General features: G+C 47.4%; 1 protein-coding gene across 1 annotated transcript in view; it reads right to left on the bottom strand.

Annotated features, from left to right (window-relative positions):
• The window catches only part of TBL1X (transducin beta like 1 X-linked), a 241,535-nt gene that overhangs the window by 145,248 nt on the left and 73,436 nt on the right, over positions 1 to 22,851 (bottom strand). The window contains exon 2 of the mRNA XM_055086310.1: positions 7,696 to 7,769. The gene's annotated coding sequence lies outside the window, so the exon portion shown is untranslated. The remainder of the gene's footprint in view (positions 1 to 7,695; positions 7,770 to 22,851) is intronic.

Raw genomic sequence — 22,851 nt, 5'->3', positions numbered from 1 at the left:
AACTAGAGAAAGCCTGCGTGCAGCAACGAAGACCCAACGCAGCCAAAAATAAATAAATTAAATAAATACATTTTTTAAAAAACTTAAAAAAAAAGTGGATGGAAAAATATTAAAGGTCAGGCAATCCCCAGCCCTTCATCACTATCAAATGTAGTGCCTCCGATTAGAAGGTTTGTAAATGAAAGAATGAAAGTAACCAAAAATGTAATTAATTTAACAAAGAAAAAAATGTGAATCACACTTAAAATGAATCAGTAACGTTTTAAATAAATTAAATAAATACATTTTTTAAAAAACTTTAAAACAAAGTGGATGGAAAAATATTAAAGGTCAGGCAATCCCCAGCCCTTCATCACTATCAAATGTAGTGCCTCCGATTAGAAGGTTTGTAAATGAAAGAATGAAAGTAACCAAAAATGTAATTAATTTAACAAAGAAAAAAATGTGAATCACACTTAAAATGAATCAGTAACGTTAAAGACTAAATGCGTACCCAATAATGTAATTAATTTAACGGAGAAACTATAAGTTAAAACTTGAATCATACAGTTCAAATTAATCAGCAACATTAAAAAAAACCAGAAAATCCTTCTGCTGTGAGGATCTGCCTTTCAAATGAAGCTTTTCTTTAGGTTTACAAAAAAAAAAAAAAAAAAAAATGCATACAACAGCGCCTTATTTAGTTTGAAAAAAACAAAAGGTAGCTGGTGTCTGTGTATTTTAAAAGACTTAAAAATGCCAGGAGAGCACTTTGTTGCGTAAGGTAACTTGCCAGAGATAATATAAATTTTGTAACAGACTTTCAACTATTTCTACTGCGCTTACATCAAGCTCCAAGTCTGCACCCTACGACTTCCATCTCAGACCAAAAACCAGATCGAATCTTTGTGTGGCAGGCACCCCTAGCAAAATAACATCCTGCTCCATTCTCAGCGCCCAGCACTCAGAAGGCACTCCTTACCTGCGAAACAAATGAACAGATACAACATGAATTCTGTTTTCCTACTTTGCACCAAAATGTCAAAGAAAATTCATTTCAATTGTTCTGTGTAAATAAAGTTATAAGCTCATCAGAGTTGAAAAGACACCCCTGCAAGTAAACAACAGTTGCTTTAGGATTAAGTACCACAATAACGTGTCAGGACAAAATCAGATCCCAATACAGGAGCACTAAGTAGATGATGCTTAAGTTACAGACACATTTCCGAATAATCAAGAACTCTTTCACATAAAGACTTCATCATGTTGACTGCAAAGTGTCTCAAAAGTTTATACACACAGAGCCAGAGTTTACACTTTTGCAGAGAAGGAAAGGCACAGGAGGGGGAAAGAGGAAAACATATTCAGCGACAGTGGGGGACATTTCACACATCCCCGCTAGGGGGTTCTGGTCAAAAGCTAAGGAGGAAGAGCCCTCGGTGCAAGAGAGCACGGTGGGACGTGGGCCGGCACAGGGTTCCTACATCAGCAGAGAAATGTGTTAAGGGCACTTCAGGAAGAGTATGAGGAAGATTCTGGAGTGTACTGTGTGAATACCTCATCATGTCCCCACACACCACCTGGAACACTTTCTACGTCTAAACAGTGGTCCCAAGTCAGACATAAAGGGACCCAACTTTAAAACAGTTCTTTGTAAACCATTCAACTATCCGCCGATGGGGGAAGGGATAAACAAACTATGGTGCACACACACAATGGAACGTTATTCAGCCACACAACGGGAAAACGGTTCTGACACACGCTACACCATCGCTGAACTGTGAAGACATTTCACTGGGTGAAATTAATCAGGTACGGAAGGACAGACCTTGTACGACTCCACTGATATGAGGTCCTTAGAACAGTCAAATTCAGAGACATAAAGAAGAACAGGGGGTGCCAGGGGCTGGGAGAGGGGACTAGAGAGTTGTTTCATGAGTGTAGAGTGTTAGTTTGGGAAGATGAAAGAAGTTCTGCACGTGGATGGTTGCACAACAATGTGAACATACTTAACGACACTGAACTGTACAATTAAAAACGGTTAAGATGGGAAATAAAACTGTCACCTATTAGGGAAAAAATGGTTAGGATGGTAAATTATATGTTACACATATTATCGCTATAAAAACGAATCCCTTGTAAATCTGACTTAAATAGGTATTAAGTAAAGGCATGACCTTTCAGTTACAGTCTTCCGGAGGACTATTTTCATGCCGGGGGTTCCTTTAAAAATTTGCTAATTGTGTACAGAGGTATCTTATAAAAGTAGGAACTTGGGGACTTCCCTAGTGGTCCAGAGGTTAAGACTCCAAGCTTCCACTGCAAGGAGCGCAGGCTGGATCCCTGGTCGGGGAACTAAGATCCCGCATGCCTCGTGGTACAGCCAATCCATCAGTCAACCAATCAATCAATCAATAAGCAGGAACCTGGAGGATCCCACAGTTTTTTGTTCTGATGGCCGTGCAGCATGCCTTGTGGGGTCTTCGTTCCCCAACCAGGGATCGAACCTGGGCCCTGGGCAGTGAAAGTGCCGTGTCCTAACCACTGGACTGCCAGGAAATTCCCCGCAATTATTCTAAGTAATAAGATCTAGAATTATGACTGACCATAAAAAAAAAAAACCAAATTATGCAAACTTTTTAACAGACTACAAATTAAATGAAGTTGAAGTGAATTGATGCCTATGAATTTACACATACGATCACATTGTCAAAAATGTATTTCTTCCTGCAAAGGAAAACATAATTTAGGAACAGAAATCCAAGCATATTCTTTTCTAAAAGTATAGTCATACTGCGTATTCGTGACATCGTAGGAGGATCAAAAGCTCCTGACCATGGTGCTTCAGAGTCAATGCCGACAGCCACGAAACCATTGTGAAAGAAGACAGAGGGTGATATTCAATACATGCCAAGTTTTGGGCCAAATCCCAAAGCAGCCAAGCTCCTACTACTGACATCTGGGGCCAGATAATCCTTTGGTGTGTGACGGGGTGCGGGAGACCGTCCTGTCCATTGTGGGATGTTTGGCAGCCTCCCTTGACACCAGTATCACCCCCCCCATCAAATCAATCAAATGTGACCATCAAATATGTCTCCAGACTTTGCCAAGTGTCCCCTGGGGGTAAAAAACTGCCCCCACTTGAGAGCCACTGTCCTAAACCAACAAAGAGATCTCTGGGAACCACCCATGTTTACAAGGAAAACCAAAAGGAAACACTCAGAAGCACAACATACTTTGATTTGGTACAAGAGCCAGAAGTAGCAACAGATGTCAGAAACGAAAGAAACGTCTCATCATATTCGAGCCAGTTTACAACCAGAATCGACAGCCAATTTCAAGAGCTTATTCTTGAATTTAATGAATCAGAACGTAAGGTCTACTCGCATCAGATTCCATCGTGAAGAAGTTCACCAGACTTTCAATCCCTCAGCTGGGACATGGCCGCTCCCAACGGCCCCTGCCCAGCCTGCGTGGGTTCGAGAGGAAAGGAGTAGCTTCTCCGGGGAAAGTAGTTTTCCCGATATCCTGGAGGGAGGGAGTGTCTGTGGGGCTCTACCTGTGTGTTCTGCGCATTCAAGTAGACAAACGTTGTTTGAAAGAAAAGTACCCTGAATAAATCTGAACCGAAGATCGGAAGGAAGGAAGGAAGGAAGGAAGGGATGAATCACGCTATCACACAGCACCTCATCAAGCACTTCGCATCCGCTGGAGACCACAGAAAATGCAATTGTTCTACCACGTGGAATTCACGCCTTTAAATCAACGGGCTATGGTTCCGAGGGCACCCAGGACGCTTTACGCATAGCTTTTCCATAAGACAAATGAGCAACACCCCACTCTAGCCCGTGGCACCCCAGGCCTGCTGAACAAACCCCACCCCTCCCCGGGCTGCCACCTGCACCAACTTAGTATGAAAACCCCTGCAACCGGTTTGGTCTTTAACACAAGGGTCCACCCACATGAGATCCACGAAAAACACTGTTTTGTCCTTGTTACTGTGTCCAGTTCTAATTAATTCTCACAGGAAACTCTCCAGGCTCCAGGGAACCACTTCTCTCAGAGTCAGGGCTCCTTTTAATGACAGCTACCTGGCTCATTTGAGCCCTTCTTGGATTTTATGAATAGAAAGGAATTGGTGAGAACTGACTACCCATTCCAGTTACTAGGAACCCCCTACCAAAAAAAAAAAAAAGAACAGCAGAGAAAAATGAGAAAGCAGAAGGCAGGTGCTTAGAATAAGCAACACGTATGTGCGCGTGCATATACACACACACACACACACACACACACACACACACACACAATGCAGCCCCAAAGCAAACACTGTGTATTCCGGGGTTCTCCATCACTTCCAGACTGTGAACAAGGCAGGGGAAGTGGGAAAAGAGCAGGAGGAAGAACAGGAACGTGCACTGACTCGATGTGCTCAAGACAACGTTGCACACGTTGTACCGAAACACTAGGAAGCAGGGATTAACCTCCTCGTTGTACAGAAAAGAAGACCGAGGCTCAGAGGATCCAACCAGCTTCCCAGCAGCGCCAGAGGCGCGGGGGATGGAAGCAGAGGGCTCTCCTCCTCTCCTTCCTCTGTCCTTGCACTACGACAACAGTGACAAAAGGCGGAACAGAGGACGCTGCTCAGCCTCTCGCTGCCCGGATGACTGAACTCCAGGTGGAAGCACGCAGCCCCGCTGAAGGCAGCTCCCGGAGACGCGCGGGGGCAGCGGCTCTGGGAGCGCAGCCGGTGGTTCTCGGCAGCAATAACGTGGGGGCGTGCCCCGTGGACGGTGGATTTGACCTCCATCACCCCAAGAGCTGACAACACCTGCAGGGCTTCCCCGGGTTCCCAGGTGCCTGACCCTCGTCCCCGATCAGGCCCAGAGGCCTCCAAAGGGGGATGGCAGCTCAACAGGACAACGGGCTTGGCGCCCTCCGAGGTGGGTCTGTTTCTGTCCACGAAAGGCATCCACCCCAGCGACGCGGCTCAGATCCCAGCCCGGACGCTGGCGCTCTTCTCTTTGGTGGGGGAAGCGGGGCGGCCTGCTCTCCGCATCAGCTGGGCCAGAACTCTCTCCTGAGCGGCGTCCTGAAGGTGGGGAAGCCCCATGCCATCGCTGCGACTTCTGAACTCGGCGGCTCCGGCACTGCCCACGTGACCTGGGGAGGCCCAGGGCTCCTCCGTGCCACAGCACCCTTCTCCGGACCACAGAGGCAACAAGGGCACCGACCTCGCCGGACAGCACGAGGAATAAATGGGACCTGAAAACAGCAAACAGCACCTGGCTCACGCCGAAACCTGCGCGTGGGTGTTCACAGCAGCTCTGTGAGTCGCAGCCTCAAACCAGGAAGACCCCAGACGCCCTTCAACGAATGAGTGGACAAACACACTGGTGCATCCAGACTGTGGAATGCTAGGCAGGCGCTGGTAGTAATACACAACACCTGGGATGGATCTGAAGTGCCGGAGGCTAAGTCACTACAGGCAGCCTCAAAAGGCCACACGCTGCGTGAGTCCATGTACGGAACATTCTTGAAAGGATGAAATTACAGAGACGGAGAAGCCGGCTGTTGCCAGGAGCTGGAGAGGGGAACCGTACAGACGGGGCATACGGAGCTCTCCTTGTGCTGACGGAAGAGTTCTGCATCAGATTACAGTGGGGGTTGCTCGAATCTACACGCGATTGTATTTCATACACTGTCCGCACGCACGCACGCACATAAGGACTGCTAAAATCCAGATAAGGTCTGCATCTGCGTCAACAGTGCCGACCGTCAATCTCCTACTCTTGATAAGTAGTACCTTCACGTAAGATGCTATCAGCCGGGGAAGGGAAGGCGGAGGAGGGTGCTCTAGACTTCACTGTACTATTTCTGCAGCCTCTTTTTGAGTCTACCATTACTTCAAAATAGAAGTCTTCAAAAATAACCGTGTGTGATTGATGAACAGATAAACAAAAGGCGGTCTATTCATACAATGGAATGTTACTTGGCAAACGAAAGGAATGCTACAAAGAAACTTGAACACATTATGCTCAGTAAAAAAGCAACCAGTCACAAAGCGCACACGTTACGTGATTTATTTCATTTACATGAAACGCCCAGACTGAGGAGATCCCCAGACAGTGACGGCAGACTGGCGGTGATCAGCGGCCGGGGGAGGGGCGAATGGGGGGTGACTCCTAACGTGTATGCGATGCTCCGGGGAGGGATGAAATGTTTTAAAATCAACTGGGACGGCTGCACAACTCGGTGAATACACTAAAAACCACCGAACTGCATGTGCCCTCCAGATGGGTGAACTGTCAGCTGTGTGAGTTATGACTCAATAAAGTTGTTAACCAAACTATGGCAATGTCTGGCACACAGTAAGGTGTTACGGAAGTATTTTGCCACGATACACTCATCCTTCTTCACCCGTGGGGGCTGGTTCTCAAGGTCACCTTGGGCGCACAAACATGGCAGCTCTAACGCTAAGGGAATCAGAATCGGTCTCCTTTAGGCACTGTGCAGACAGGGTCAAGTTCAGAGTCCTTGCCCCTTCCTTATACCTTTTCTGCCCCTTCCCCAGTCCCCTGCATTCCACCAGGCTGGCTTATGCACTTTCCCCCGCCCCCCTCCCCAAAAAAAGCTTCCTTATTCCTGACTCCTCACCTTTGCCCACAGAGTCCCCGTCTAGAACGCATCTCCTCAGTATGTACTGAAATCCCATGCAGCACCGAACCCAACCCAAGTGTCCCTTTCAAGAGAAAGGTCCAGCCTTCCTCAGCTGCTCTAGCACAGGCCAATGGACCCTTCCTACGAATTCCCACAGCAGGAGATGTCTGCAGCACCCATGGCACACCCCATCCACACCACGGCTTTCCAGCACCTGTAATCCCTTACCCCAAAACACAAGACACATCTCACACATCCTGGCGTACTCCACAATGCTCCAGAAGCAACAGATCCAAAGGATGGGCATCCCAGAAAGAGGAGACTTTCATAAAAGGTGGTCTGAAAAGGAGGTTCTCGATGTGGGTGAGAATCGGGCCGCGCTGTACACTGGGTGAAATACAGCAGCCAAGATGGCAACTCCAGAACCCAGACGGCCCTGTTCTCGGCGCGCCTGGGTTCTGTCTACCCCTCGCAGCAGTCCACGTGGGGCTCAGACAGAAGGAAAACGCCTCCCCAGGGGCCTACAGCACAGGCCACGCTGCCTCACAACGGTGCCACACGAGGTTTCTATGGAAAATTCTGGTTGGTCCACAAGCAGTGGATGCCTGTCTGGATGTCTGTCATTTTCCAAACACATTCTGAGAGGCACATACAAGACAAAGGGAGCCTGTAAAAGGAGAAAGAGTTAAAAAACTCTGTTTATTATAAATCAGCCATCTGAGGAAAAATACGTACCTGCAATGCACATGGGAAAAAACAGCAGCCACGATGCTTCCCTCGAAAGCACAGGCCCTTTAACAACCATCTCCACTTCTCTCTCCTAAAATTTCTGACTTCCAGAAGCTAAATAAAATAGGAGCTTGCTATGAAGTGCCGACGCAGATATAAAGCATATTTTGGTTACCAAATCACCTATTACAAGAAATCCTGGGAAATCACTGTTTCCGGTACGTACAGCCAATACAGTAAGAGTTAATTTTTAAGCCCAGGAAACATGGAGCGGTTGACAGGATATTCATTATGGAATAAGAAAGAAATCCATTTTACAATTCCACTTACTCAGAGCCAAATGTAGGCAAATCCCTTCTTCCTTCTAGGGTTTATTTTTAGGCCTGTTTTCTGTCTTCAGTTACCTGTCAATGAAAAAAATACCCAAAGTCAGGCAAAACATATCAACGAAGACATCTCGAATACATTCTAGACCGTTCCCGAAGCAGGCAGACTTATGAAATAGGAGGTCTTAAGAAGCTGAAAAAATAACGGCGTCAGATGGTGGACAACCACCGTAGGTGAACTGCAGGCTTACGTCTCTACGTAAAGCACACGATGTGACTGTCCACACACACAAATCTGTTCAAAAGTCTCACTATCTGAGAACCGACTGTGATCACATCACCAGGGAATTCCAGTAACTGAAACATCTACCCATCTCTCATCCTTCTCTAGCATCCTAAAACACGCTAAGTGAAAACACAGGGATTTCTAGATTCAACGCAACTCAGCACATGCTTACTGAGAACTACACGCCCAGTCCTGTGGAAAGCGGACACGCTGCTCAGTGCTGCCCTGGTTTCCGGGAGGGAGCCCTTGAATGGGAGTGAGAGTGGCCAGCAAGTGCAAATGTCCCGTGGTGAGATTGACCTTGGCGACTGGGAGACAGGGAGGAAGGCCAGTGGACTGGGCCGCAGAAGTGAGTGATAGCAGGTCCTGGACCACGGAGGACTCTGCAGCCCTTGGAAAGGAGTCTGATCCTTTCCTCTTGACCTCTCTTCACCCAGCACCAGACTGAACGAGAAAAGAAAATGTGACCATCTTTCTACTTAAAAACCCTTCAGGGGCTCCCATCGTTCTTAGAACAAAACCCAGAGAAGCTCCTGCTCAGCAGAGGAACACAGTGGCTCACACAGTGCAGGGGGGGAAGACGAGAGACGAGATGGAGAGGGACGCGCAGAGTCTGGGGTGTCCTGGAGGTGTGATCGGAGGACGCACCAGGAGGGCGGCGGTGCGCTGGGGAAGGGACGGAAGAAACAAGGACGACTTCTAGGTTCAGAACTTGAGCAAAATTTGGAAGGTGGGGCCACTGCCCAGGATGCACGAAGGCTGAGCGGAAGAGGAATCAAGAGTCTTTTAAGGTGTGAACTTTGAAACGCCCACTGGCTCTCCAAGCGGGCCATTAACTAGGTAGTTAAACACACAGGTCTCAGCAAGTGGGAGAGGTCACAGTCACAGAGTTAAGCCCCGCAGCAACCATGAGCTCTGAAGCTGTGGGCCTGGATGGGAGCATCCGACGCAGGACTTCTCATCCTCGGCACCGCTGGCACTTAGATCAGACCGTTGTGTCTGCGGTGGGGCTACCCTCTACGCTGCAGGGCACGGAACAGCATCCCAGGCTCTTCCCACTACACGCCGATAGGAATCCCCCATCCTCCCAAGCGGTGACAACCAAAACCGACCCACACTGCCCATGTCCCCTGGAGGGCACACTCACCCCTTTGAGAACCATTGGTCTCAAGATGATCACGCTAAGTGAAGTAAGTCAGACTGAGAAAGACAAGTATCATACGATGTCACTTACATGTGGTGTCTAAAAAACTGATACAGGGAATTCCCTGGCAGTCCAGTGGTTAGGACTCAGAGCTTTCACTGCCGAGGACCTGGGTTCAATCCCTGGTCAGGGAACTAAGATCCCACAAGCCGTGCAGCACAGCAAAAATAAATAAAAATAAATGATACAAATGAACTTATTTACAAAACAGAGACAGACTGACAGACATAGAAAATAAACTTACAGTTACCCAAGGGAGAAGGGGGGAGGGATAAATTAGGAGTTTGGGATTAACAGATACACACTACTATATATGAAATAAAGAACAAGGACCTACTGTATAGGACAGGGAACTATATTCAGTATCTTGTAATAACCTATAATGGAAAAGAATCTGAAAAAGAATAGATTATAGAGCTTCCCTGGTGGCGCAGTGGTTGAGAATCCGACGGCCGATGCAGGGGACACGGGTTCGTGGTCCGGAGCCCGTGCTCCGCAACGGGAGAGGCCACAACAGTGAGAGGCCCGCGTACCGCCCCCCCCCCAAAAAAAATAGATTTTATATATATATATATATATATATAATTAACTATATATGTAATATATATAGTTGACTATATATGTAATATATATAGTCGACTATATACGTGATATATAAAATCGACTATATATCTAGTATACAACCGACTATATATGACATGATCGATTATGTATATAATCTAATCTATTATAAATATATTTATTATATATACTGACCACTGAACCCTGAGAAGAAGGACCTGGCCAATGAGACAGAGGAGAGTACAGCAAGGTAGGAGGAAATCCAAAACAGTGTGGTGTTCTTGGCTTCTAGTGACAGCCGCCTCTCAAAAATCAGGCAAAGACTAGCAAGTAACTGCTACTGAGATGGAGGACAAGGAGGACCGCGGCTGACAGGATGACCAGGACTCAGGCACGCCGTCTTCTCCGCATGGAAGAAATCTAGAGAGGCTTCACAGAGGAGGTGGCACTTGTTGGCACAAGAAGTCAGGCAGGCAAGGTAGAAGAGAAAGGGGCTACTGCTTGAGCGGTACTGGAGGCAACGAATGGGAGCAAGAGGAAGGCACAGAAGTTTCCCCAAAATATCGGGGGATGCCCTTGCTATCGCAGTACTCAGGAATGAGGATGCTGACGGCAAGCAGAGTACCAGAGGGCCGGTCCGTGGAGAGACTGCGGCTGCCTCAACCCAGCAGAGGGAGGAAGGAGCCGCCCGAGCAGTGCGGACCAATGTCACTCTTGGGACCACCAGTGTAAGGACAGCTGCAGTGGTTGTGCGTGCTGGCTGCAGGACTGCCCCAACGAGAGCTGGGAGACTGGGGGACCAGAGCCTTCCCTTTCTGACGTGCTCCTGCATCATCCTAGACCCCCTACCCCCCATAGGGGCTCCGTCTGGACCATCAGGAATTGGAAATAAGGAGCCCCTCATGAACTTCTGGCTGCTGCTTTTTTATTTTTTTATTTTTATTTTTTTTCATTTTGTCTAAGCTGACAAAGAAGGGCACACGCTCCTGGCAGATCATGCTCAGAACCCTGCACCGTAGTACGGAAGTGCTGACAAAACATGCCAGAGGCCTGATCCATCTCACTACCCTGTTCTGTCTGCCTTCCACAGCAGTACTGTGCACATGCATTTTATTTGTTTAAATGAAAACGTTAAAAAAAAAAAAAAAAAAAGAGGAGCAGAGTTACAGGCCTCACTTTGCTCCTAATTAATTAAAAGAAACTCTCTCTGAACCAGAGATTCCTCAGCTGTGAAATGAGGGTATTAAAGTATTTATGAGGTTTCATCCACACCAAAAAAAAAAATCTGAGGAACCATTTTCCTGTTGACTTCCTTTGTAAATTCTAAGGGAAAACACCTTGCAAGGAACTGAACCAAGAACTTGCAAAAGAATTGGTGGGGGAGGGAGGGAGGGAGGAAGGGAGGGAGGGAGGAAGGGAGGGAGGGAGGCGGGGTGGGGGGGTAGGAGGAATGTATCTCATCCTGCAGCCAACAGAAATATATCCAAAGCACGGATTTTTTTTCCCAAAGTTGCCATAATGATGAACATTTCCACTCTGGAGAAATTCAGTTGTATCATCCTGAAAATAATGTGAAAAATCTAAAATATGTTTTCCGAAGCCACGGTGAATGACAGAGGAGCCGCGGTTTCCTCCTGAGTCCTTTTCTTTTTTTAGCGAGCCTTGAATTAACCGGGCCAAGAGCCAGGGGCTAAGACACATTCTGGCCCCAAAGGCAGGGGTGGGCTGCAGCGGTTTCACGGTGCCAGAGAATTCCACACCACTTCATTTGCTCCGTATGGGAGGTTCAAGTTCTGCGTGATGAAGCTGCTGTTTCCTGCATTACCCATACTGTGCTGACCAGCGTTTTTATATATCGAGATGATTCATTCCACACCAGATTTTAAATCCTTTAAATCGGTGCTTCCCAAATGGCGCTGATTTCGCCCCCCTGCCCCCACCCCGGGACACCGGGCAACGTGTGGAAACATTCTTAGTTGCCAGGACTCCGGGGAAGAATGCTACTGGCATCTGGTGAGGCCAGGGAGGCTGCGAAACATCCCACAGCACACAGCATAGAGCCCCCTCCACAAAGAATTATTTGGATCAAATGTCAGTATCACCAAGGTTGAGAACCCCGAATCTGAACCATACTAAAATTTCTATAATTTTGCCCAAGGTATATACACTGCATACTTTCATTTTCCAAACCATTTTTATTCTTTTCTAAGTAATACATGTACACAGGGGAAGCAAAAGACTCCTCCTTTTTCACTGCAAGCTTTCCAGCACCGTCTATCCTCCTCAATTCTACTTCACAAAGCAACCACTTTCAAACCTTAGAACTGTTTCTGTTATTGGCAGCGCTCCCTAGTATGGACTTCCATGTTTCTAAGTAAGCTGCTTATAATATATCCTATCAACGTCAGATACCACTTAACTTGATTTTCTCACACATGGAAGAGGATTTTTGGTTTTTTTAATTCCCATCACCAATCCTGGACTTACCCTCTCATGTTTCCCCAACAGTATAACATTTGGGGGCTTAAATCTAGACCGCATACGTATTATTTTGACAATGGAATCGGCACCGCTGAGCAAGCAGTACAGCGTGATGATGATTCCTTTCTTATGCAACTCTTAAATTTTCCTGGGATTATTAGTTGCCTCTGCTTTTATCTTCTTTGATAATTCCTCCAACACCCTCCACAACCTTTCAATTTTTAACTCGGGTAATCTGTCAGTTCCATGTCTATCCTGCCCTCACCCCGACCCCCTCTCCCCAAATACATACACACCAGACCTTCCTCTGGTCTCTGCTCCAGTCTGTACTTGTCAGAGGTGGGTCGGCTCAGAGCAGATGCCCCGAGATCACACCAGCATCCTGAGAATTTCCTCCTGCCTCTTTCTGTTTCCGGGACCCCAAATCTTCCCCTTTCTTGGTTTACTCTCTCATTCTGATGGGACACATTCTCTAGTAGCTTCCTGAGAAGTGATGTATGAAAGCTAAATTATACTGATATCCTGAACATGGACAAACAACTTTATGCTACTCTTAATTAACAACCAGTGAGGGAGTGACTTCAAAATTCTCAGTGAAAATAAATTTTCATAGAATTCTAAACTCAGTCTGTTTTCTAACTTAAGAAATATGACGTCATTCTGATTCAAAATCCTTCCTATGACTTTTTTTTAAATCCAGAAAGTGCTTAGACACTGCCTTTGTCCCTGATTTTCTAAAATGACATGATGATGAGCCTTCATGTAGTAATTTTTCTGACGTGCTCAATTTTTATTCACTGTTCTAGTCACTTGGTTTGAAATTTCTCTCTTCTTCAGACTTGAGGTATTTTCCCCTCCCTCTCTTTCCTGGAATACCTATTAGGCAAAAATCTAACTAACCATCTCTCAGCTGATAAAGCTTTCCGCACTGTACCTTCATTGTCTAGTAAGGTATTCATTTAGCCACAGGTGACTACTGAGCACTTGAAATGTGGCCAGTACAACTGAGGGCCTGACTTTCAAATTGAATTTAATTTTAATTAATTTCAAGAGCCACACGTGGCCAGTGGCTACCATATGTGACAGCACAAATCTAAAGACTACGACAAAGAGGAAAAAAAGACAGCAATGGAAGATCAGTGCTGTCAGCACCCACCCTGACATGATATTAAATACGACTTCAGAAGAAAACATTGAAAGCAATTTCTAAATCCCCGCCGTTACTATTTCCAATATAAGGTGCTGTGATTTAATTCCTTAGGGCCTCTTTCCTCGTTAAGAACTTGAGGACCTTTTAGAATGATATCACACAAGCAGAAGCAACCCTCTGCATCTAAGACTGGATTTTATTACATCCAGTGTGTAAACAGGGCAACCGAGGGCCCTCTTTCATCTGAGGTGAGATAGGAAGGGCCCTCACAAAACAGAAATTTGTACCGTACTCACAGCATCATAGCAGAAAATAGCAGCGAAACATAAAAAATAACAAAACACAAGGGACAAGACAACTGATAGGTTGCTAATGGCAACTTCTTTGAATGCCACCTCATGACGGCAGTCAGGGAGCCCTCACCCCATCACACCTGGGTGTAGAACACGGCCCTCTACATATGCTTTGGCAAGAAACACTGCTTCTGCGTGTGGATGCTCCAGGGGATAGGAACTAGAACAGCAAGCAAGGCCTTCTCTGTGCATTCATTCATTCGCTTACTCATTCAACAAATGTCACAAATATCGTACACTGTCATCTATCTATTAGATGACAACCGAGACAGAAAACAGAACGAAACCAAACTGCACAAGTCCTATGTACCTGCCACAAAGCCAACCAGCCTCTTGTTTCATCAGAATCACTGAGAACCACTTTATCATAGCTGAGTACAGAATACAGCCTGCATGCCATAGCTGTGCATTCAAAACAAACAGCAGGACCACAACCAAAAGAAAGTCACTCTTATTTATTTATTTATTTATTTATTTATTGCGGTACACGGGCCTCTCACTGCTGTGGCCTCTCCCGTTGCGGAGCACAGGCTCCGGACGCGCAGGCTCAGCGGCACGAACCCGTGTCCCCTGCATCGGCAGGCGGATTCTCAACCACTGCGCCACCAGGGAAGCCCTTCCTCTTCTTTTTTAAACTTTGAAGAAAAACAAACATAGCACTGTAGGTATAGGGAAATAAATATTCAGGAAACATCATTCATTTTTAATTTAAGAATCAATGGGGAAACATACTTTCTTCCTATACTCTTCACGTAAGTCATTTAATATCCATTCGTTCCTGCAAAATGACATTTTATTATGCTCGCTGCTTTTACAAGTTCAGTGTAAAAGTATGAGTTATTCAAATGAGGCGAAAAAGAGACACTAACCAAGACACGTATAAACTTGATTTCTTCTTTAAAGCATTATGACACTAACAACAAGTATTTAACGCTTGTAGAATTGGCAAAATCAGTATTGTGAGCATGCATTGATGCATATGAGCACATATATAGAGACATGTGTATCATTTACCCATCACCCCACGACAGCAGACTCAACGATATACATGTCACACGTGACGAATGAAAAGCACTTTCCCAACTCACACCGTGATATGCCAAATAAATCCCATATACAAAGACCAAGACAGGACTTGTCACATGAAAATCTGGTATGAGAGAGGTAACATAACAAGACCCAATTGGGCTTACAATTATATAATCCATCCAGAGCTAACAGCAACGGGAAAAAAACCACGAAAAACTTAAATAAGCTATCAGTCGCACAATATTTGTTTGTAAGCGTTACATTTTATTCAGTGGCATAAAATTTTATTTAGTGAGAGAAAAAGAATCACAATGTTTAAAGATGATACATTAAAGTATTAGGATAGGGACTTCCCTGCTGGCGCAGCGGTTAAGAATCCGCCTTCCAATGCAGGGGACACGGGTTCGAGCCCTGGTCCGGGAAGATGCCACATGCCACGGAGCAACTAAGCCCCTGTGCCACAGCTACTGAGGCTGCTCTCTAGAGCCCGCGAGCCAAAACTACTGAAGCCTGCGCTCTACAGCCCGTGCTCCGTCCGCAGCGAGAGAAGCCACCGCGATGAGAAGCCCACGCACCGCAACGAACAGCAGCCCCCGCTCGCCGCAACTAGAGAAAGCCCGCGTGCAGCGACATAGACCCGACGCAGCCAAAAATAAATAAATTCATTAAAAAATAAATAAAGTATTAGGAAAGCAAGATCTTCCTCATTCAGCAAATTGTCAACCAACAGCAATCTGAATCTCTCCCCACAGATACAACACCAAACTATCAATATAATCTTCAGGTGACACATCAATTTCTGGTCTATAGATGACACAAGGAGGGTACCATGGGGTAGAAAAGAATGCCAATTAATCTCTTCCTCAACTCCCAAAGCACTCTCTCCACATTTTGCAATGAGCACTAAGCATACTTTTAAATGTAATAGTCAAGCACGTTATTTATTCACTGAAATTATCACAGAAGTTTCTGAACGCCATATGGTCCTGGTGTTCATGTTACAGTCTCTAGGACGTGCAAACACATCCTACTCCCCGACCCCTCACCTGGAAAGGTCAAGCGTACCGTCCTCAATTTCATTTAACAACACAGCAAGCAAATCCCTTTGGGAAAACAATTAAATTCAACTCTGTGCTCACCTAAATACCTCAAAATCTAGGACACCAATGGCAATGATGAGCTAATTCAAGAACAGAGTATTAAAGCACACGCACGCACACACACACACAAACGGGCACACAAACACATCTTCCTACTCACAAACCAAAGTGCTTCTTCAAGTGTCACCTCCCTATTTAGGATATCAGAAAGATGTCCTAAGTAAAAATAAAAATTTGAAACTAAAACCAAAAAACACCCAACACTCTCACACAAACACACTAGAGTTTCACTATACTGAAAGAAGCTCAAGAACCCTCATAAGGCAGAGACCAAAATTATGCAACTCTCTGATCCTTCCGCCTTTGGAAACAAGATGCCCTCAAAATGACTTAAGCCCCAGCCTTTTCCAAAAGTGGGGAAAAAAATTTTTTATTTGTCCAATTAACGACCGGGAGGTGGTGGGTCACTAGGAACTTTGTTTCAGTTTGCACTGAGGGTCAGTCCTGCCCCCCAAGTCTTTAGACCAGTGGCTCCCGGCTGGGGATGACGCGGTCCCCAAGAGGTGTCTGGCGACGTCTGGAGACGTTTCAGGGGGCCACACTTGGGGCCGAAACTGAGGGTTTCTCCATCACCAGCAAGCTCAGGCGGTTCAGCTAACAAACACGTCTCCCGTCTGTCTACGGCTGCCTCACGCACACCACAGATTCCGTGTGGCCCTGCCACGCCTCACCCCCGACCCCCAATCTTTTGCCCCGGCTGTTAACAAGCTCTCCTAACTGGTTTCACATTCCCCAGCCTTGCGCCTTTGAGAGAACCCAGGCGTTCAACCCTGAGAACTGTATCGCCGGTAGCATCTCCGAGTCACCCGTCCTTCGCACCCTGTCTGCAAGCTCCCCGCTGAGCCCACGGCTTGCTTCCGGGGGCATTTCTTCCAGGCACAGCCCTCGGGTCCCATAAAGAAAGTGAGAACCGAGATGCAGCCCGGCCTTAGCAGCTCTTCTGGTTGTGATACGGACGTGTCCTGTTATTCTACCCAGGATGCAGTTGGCCTGGCAGCTAAGAGTGGGTAGAAGGGGCCAGAAGGGCTGTGACAATCCACCCCCGGCCGGCTGCACGCATCCTTGGGCCAGGCTTCCCCACGCCTCCAGCTCCACACCTGTACGAAGGGGACAGGTAACTGACTGAACCCTCACGACAACATTAGGGGTGGACCCCAGCGTGCACACGCACAGGAAGGACAGAGAACCCTCCCTGGCGCAGAGAGAACACCTCCTAAGAACTGGACAAAACTCCTTCCGCCACTGTGGTCCGCACGTTCCGGAATCAGCGCAAAGCCTCGTCCCCAAGTATACGTGCGGCCCCAGACAAGAACCTGTGAGCCTCGTGGTTTCCTCTCCCTGTAAAAACGGGACGAAGGATGTGCCTACGTTACACAACGGTCGGGAGGAACGGAGACCTTGATTGTAAGACACACAGCACAGCTCCTGGCCCATCAAAGCTATTAATCAGAGGCCTCTACCATTGGCTGTGATGAACAGGGAAGAGCCAAGGCCCTGAAATGACCCGGAAAAGTCATTCCAAATCTTTCCTTCTCATAAAGTCGAGAAACAGCTATTCTTCCTGCACTAATTCTTTACACTTGTTTAGTGGGAGACCCGTAAGAACTTTTACTTCAATAACCTTGATTTCATTTCCTGCTTTTCAACTAAAGTTATGAAGCATAATCAAGGCTCTGAGGCCCAGCTTTCAATGGAGTTTAGAGGAAAGTGCTCGACCACTCTGGTGGAGATAGAAAAAGAATTTCCGCTCCATTCTTTAAGTCCAGGAATTTATTTTTTTAATGGCTTTTTTTCCCCAGTAAAATTAAATGATTCAGGACTTCTGTTAATTGTTATGAATCTTTCTTTCATAGACTGATTTCTAAAGAACTTTCATTTTCACGCCTGAAAGGTCTAAAAAGTTTAACTAGGGTCTGCTCAGCAGCTGCTTTTGACACAGTCCTCATCATACTAAATTTAGACATATGCTTTGCCCCGATGGACTTCCACAGGAAGCAGCCACGTTAAAATAAGACGCTGCTAGCGCATCAGAATTCAAAAGCCATTGTAAGCCAACAACTTCCAAGAAGACACAGCACTCTCTCATTCCCTCAAATACCTAATAATTTCCCACCTAGGAAAAGAAAAGAAGAAAAGGATTTGATGTGGGTCCCAAACACACACACACGCACAAAACAGCAAAAAAAAAAAAAAAAGAATAATAATTAACTGGGTAAATCAGGGCAAACAGAAGATAATGGCATGAAAAAATGAGATAAAGCTGAAAGGTGAGGACAGGACCCAAAGTTTGCCATCAGACACAACTTTACATCAGTTGGAAGGGAACTATATAAATCAGATTCTGAGTCTCCTAGACATCGATTCAAAGAAACAAATATAATTAGATGCTTGATTCACAGTATCCAAAAAATGAAGGAGATACAAATATCAAAAACACAGCCTCTAGAGTTTGATACACGTGTAAAATTTCTCCCACGGGCCCCAGAGAGGAAACTGTGGACTCGGTACAACTCTACCCTCAGTCAATGCTGTCCACCAGATTTCCATTGGGTCACTTTTAAAATAACCCTCAGTGTTAGACAACCATACAGCACCAAAGCACAGGTCAGGAAATCAAATTTACAAGTGGATAACAATATGGTAGCGGCACGTAGATCTCGGCACAGCCCAGTTTACTCCGAGGCTACGTCTTAGACGTGGCTCCAAGTCCCAACTGCGGGGCGGGTCTCCTGGGGTCACAGAGACACATCACAGCACATCGTAAACACAGTTCGGTGCCAATAAATATACTACTTCTACAGTATTGCTTCTAATGCTTGCCTAGTGCTTCCCTGGTGGCGCAGTGGTTAAGAATCCGCCTGCCAATGTAGAGGACACGGGTCCGAGCCCTGGTCTGGGAAGATCCCACGTGCCGCCGAGTAACTAAGCCCGTGCGCCACAACTGAGCCTGCGCCCTAGAGCCCGCGAGCCACAACTACTGAAGCCCGCGCTATGGTAGCAGCACGTAGATCTCGGCACAGCCCAGTTTACTCCAAGGCTACGTCTTAGACGTGGCTCCAAGTCCCAACTGCGGGGCGGGTCTCCTGGGGTCACAGAGACACATCACAGCACATCGTAAACACAGTTCGGTGCCAATAAATATACTACTTCTACAGTATTGCTTCTAATGCTTGCCTAGTGCTTCCCTGGTGGCGCAGTGGTTAAGAATCCGCCTGCCAATGTAGAGGACACGGGTCCGAGCCCTGGTCTGGGAAGATCCCACGTGCCGCCGAGTAACTAAGCCCGTGCGCCACAACTGAGCCTGCGCCCTAGAGCCCGCGAGCCACAACTACTGAAGCCCGCGCGCCTAGAGCCCGTGCTTGGCAACGAGAGAAGCCACCGCAAGAAGCCCGCGCACCGCAACCAAGAGTAGCCCCTGCTCGCCACAACCAGAGAAAGCCCGCCGCAGCTAGAGAAAGCCCGCAGACAGCAAACGAAGACCCAACGCAGCCAAAAATTTTTTTTTTAATTAAAAAACAAAGCTGCATTTTATTACCTAATGTTTACGGAAAAACACCTAATAGCAAGACTACATAATGGCAGTTAATTCCAAGGTGCCTTTGAAATTGTTTATGTTTCTGTTAATCACAATAGGATCTAAAGGTATTTGCAGAATAGCACCACACAGGACACGTGAACCATGCCTGGTACGTGTGTGAACAAATTTCCAGGTTTCCTGAGAAATCATTACAAAATATGTGGCGTTAAAACTTTTCCACAAATTTGAGTTGAGAACTTCAGGAAAAACATCATGAGCTAACCATGACCTTTATTTCGGGACAGCAACACATTCATCTGTCTTTCTGCTCGAGACGATCCTGGTCGATCCCTGTTGTCCCAGGGTAATTACTAACAGTGCTGCCTTTCCCTCTCAGAAGTGCCCCGATTTGGACAATACAGTACATGGCCGCTCGAGCCAACAACCAAGATGGCCTAGGTTCCAGAACAACAAGCTAGGAATGCTAAGGTCCCAGACATGGGTTTCTGCATAAAGAAGAGGGAAGTTATTAAAGCTGGAGATCCTAACACAGCAAAGTTGGTGGAAACGACCCTCGGTCAGAACCATGTGAATCGTCAAAGGAAGCTTCCTACTCTGCTGTCTAGAAATAATCCACCCCTTCCACACAGCCAACAAGTGTAATGACCAGGCCTCATCCTTCCCACTTCTCAGGGACATCTGGCATTACTGTTTCTATAACCCTCTCCTCCAGCGGCTCACGTAACGGCCACAGTTATCCAAGTGAATGGGTCCAGAGCAATCCAGCTGGACTGCAGGCTCCACGAGGGCAGGAACTGCCTCTGCTTTTAGTTCACCCATGCCTGGCAAGTAGGAGCCACTCAGTAAACACGCGTTGAATGAGTCCATCTCTGTCTCAGATCATTTCTCTGGTTCTTCTTCATCCTCGATCCACTCAACGTAGGCATTTCCCCAACACCCCACCCCTGAATCTCTTTTTCCTCTAGCTTTCTTCTCTTGCAAGGTTACCTAACATGGTGGACCTCTTTGCAGGTAACGCCAAAGCTCTCTCGCAAGGCAGACTCTGCCTTGCTCTTCCTCTGCCTGCTTCAGTCTCAACTTGGGTCCCTGTCCAGTCCCCAAAGGTCACTATTTCAAATGCAAACGTCCATCTCCTCCCAGTCTCTCTTGACTATTCCCTATGACTCACCAATTGTTATCCTTCACATCCAGGCCCAGAGCTTTGCTGTTCTCACCTTGGACTCTGCTCTCCCTTGCCCTCTTCTGACCCCCTCCCAACAATCCATTGATCAGGCCCCAAGTTTTATCCACAAAGCATCCCTAAACGTCACCTCTCTCCACGCTCGCTGCCACTCCCCAGTCAGCCTCGGGATGACGGCACACAACTTCCCCCGGCCTCATCCTTCCCCCTGCAAAGCCGCACATAAATCTTCCTAAAGCAAAGGTGTGATCCTAACTCGTCACTCAAAATACGTAACGGATAACAGCACTGCTCCGGAAAACACCCAACTCACTCCTTGCAGTTCCTGACTGCACCCCTGGTTCCTACACAGCCAGAAAAGCAGGAGGTAGGCACTAATACCACGTCGAGAACAAACTGTTAAACTACTGTAACCGATGCCATCTATGGTAGCAGAGTCAGCCCTCCGCCCTCAAGCTGTGCCCATCCTAATCCCCAGAACCTGTGAATATGGTAGGTTCCCTGGCGCGGGGGAATTACCTGTGCAGGTGGAGTTCACGTTGCTAGTCTAACCCTGCAAAAAAATGTTATCCTGGATTACACGGGCGGCCCCAAGTAATCAGGGGAGTCCTTTTAGCGGGGAAGAGGGTTTCAGGACAGCCAGCGTCCAAGCAATGCAACGTGAGACTCGGCCGTGGCTGGCTTTGAAGAGGGAGTAAGGGGCCAGGAGCCAAGGAACACAGGCGGCTTCTGGAAGCTGGGGAAGGCAACTGAAAAGAAAACAGAACAAGTATTTCCCCTAGAGCCTCCAGCAAATAAGTGTCCCTGCAGACACCTCAATTTTAGTCCAGGGAGACCCGTGTTGGACTTGCGACCTCCAGAACTGTGAAGTACTAGATGTAAGGCATCTTAGGCCGCTACGTCTGTGGTCATTTGTTCCAGGAACCACAGGAAACAAACACAGCCTTCTGCTTTGCCCAACACCAGTTCCCTGTGTACTGTAGTCCCTTTAAGAGGGATTGTGATCTGGGCCTCGGGGAACGTACAGCACGATCCACGTGTGGTCTCTATAGCTGCTTGAGAAGCCGCCGCATCAATGCTGGCCGCGGGGGAGGGGGGGACTTCTGCCACTCCGGGTGCGATGAGGGCGAGGCGAGTGCGGACCCCAAGAGGGAGCACCTCCTTAGGTTTCATGCCTCTCCAGGGGGGCTCCCTCACCTCCTCGGCATCTGGCTGGCCCCAACTCCCCGTGGCCCTGCAGTGCCAGGTTTCGTGTCCTATGGCCGCGCTGTCTATTCCCCGATGAGGATTCTGTTCTGAGCACCTGCACGCTCCTTCCCAAAGTTTCACCCCTCAGCCCGTCCCTTTAGAGTCCCCGTGAGTCCTGTAGCAGGGGCTCTGGGAATGGACTCGCCCATCCTGACTCATCCTTTGTGCCCGAGCCCTGAGTCTCTGCGGCCTCTGGGCGGGTGGGGGGTGGTAGTGGTGTCCGGGCCCGCCGTTTCCTCCTCTGTTGGGCATCACTCGTTAATTCCTTTACGCTCCCACGTGCTCAGACCAAGCTTTATGAGAGGCTCGCTACCCTACAGAGACGCAGAAGATGCGTTCAGCTCCTTTCTTCAAGGAACTCGTGATCTTTAAATTTAGCAGGCAATGAAAACCCCTCATTTCCTACTCAACAAGCGACGCTGTGGGCCTTATAACTGAGGCTGAGGAAGTTCTTGGAGAGATGACGACAAGTGCTGGTGAGGACGTGGAGAAACTGGAACGCTCACACGTCGTGGGTAGGAACGTAAAACGACACAGCCACTTCGGAGAACAGTCTGGCTGTTCCTCAGAAAGGTACACATGGAGTGACCATATGGCCCAGCAATTCCACTCTGAGGAATGTACGTAAGAGAAATGAAAACATACGTCTGCACAAAAACCTATGAACTATGTTCACAGCAGCTCATTCATAACAGCCCAAAAGTGGAAAGGGCCCACACACCCATCAACTGATGAGTGAATAAGCAAAATGTGGTATATTCACAACAACAGAATATCATTCAACAATAAAAAAAGAGTGACGTACCGATTCCCGCAACAACATGAACGAACTCTGAAGGCAGTGTACTAAGGACTCTCCGGGTGGCGCAGTGGTTAAGAATCCGCCTGCCGATGCAGGGGACACAGGTTCGAGCCCTGGTCCGGGAAGATCCCACATGCCGTGGGAACAGCTAAGCCCATGCGCCACGAC

The sequence above is a fragment of the Physeter macrocephalus genome, chromosome 7, assembly GCF_002837175.3.
Source record: "Physeter macrocephalus isolate SW-GA chromosome 7, ASM283717v5, whole genome shotgun sequence".
In the NCBI taxonomy this organism is placed as follows: Eukaryota; Metazoa; Chordata; class Mammalia; order Artiodactyla; family Physeteridae; genus Physeter; species Physeter macrocephalus.
The sequence above is the reverse complement of the archived record's forward strand: the minus strand, read 5'-3'. Positions and strand labels throughout refer to the sequence as shown.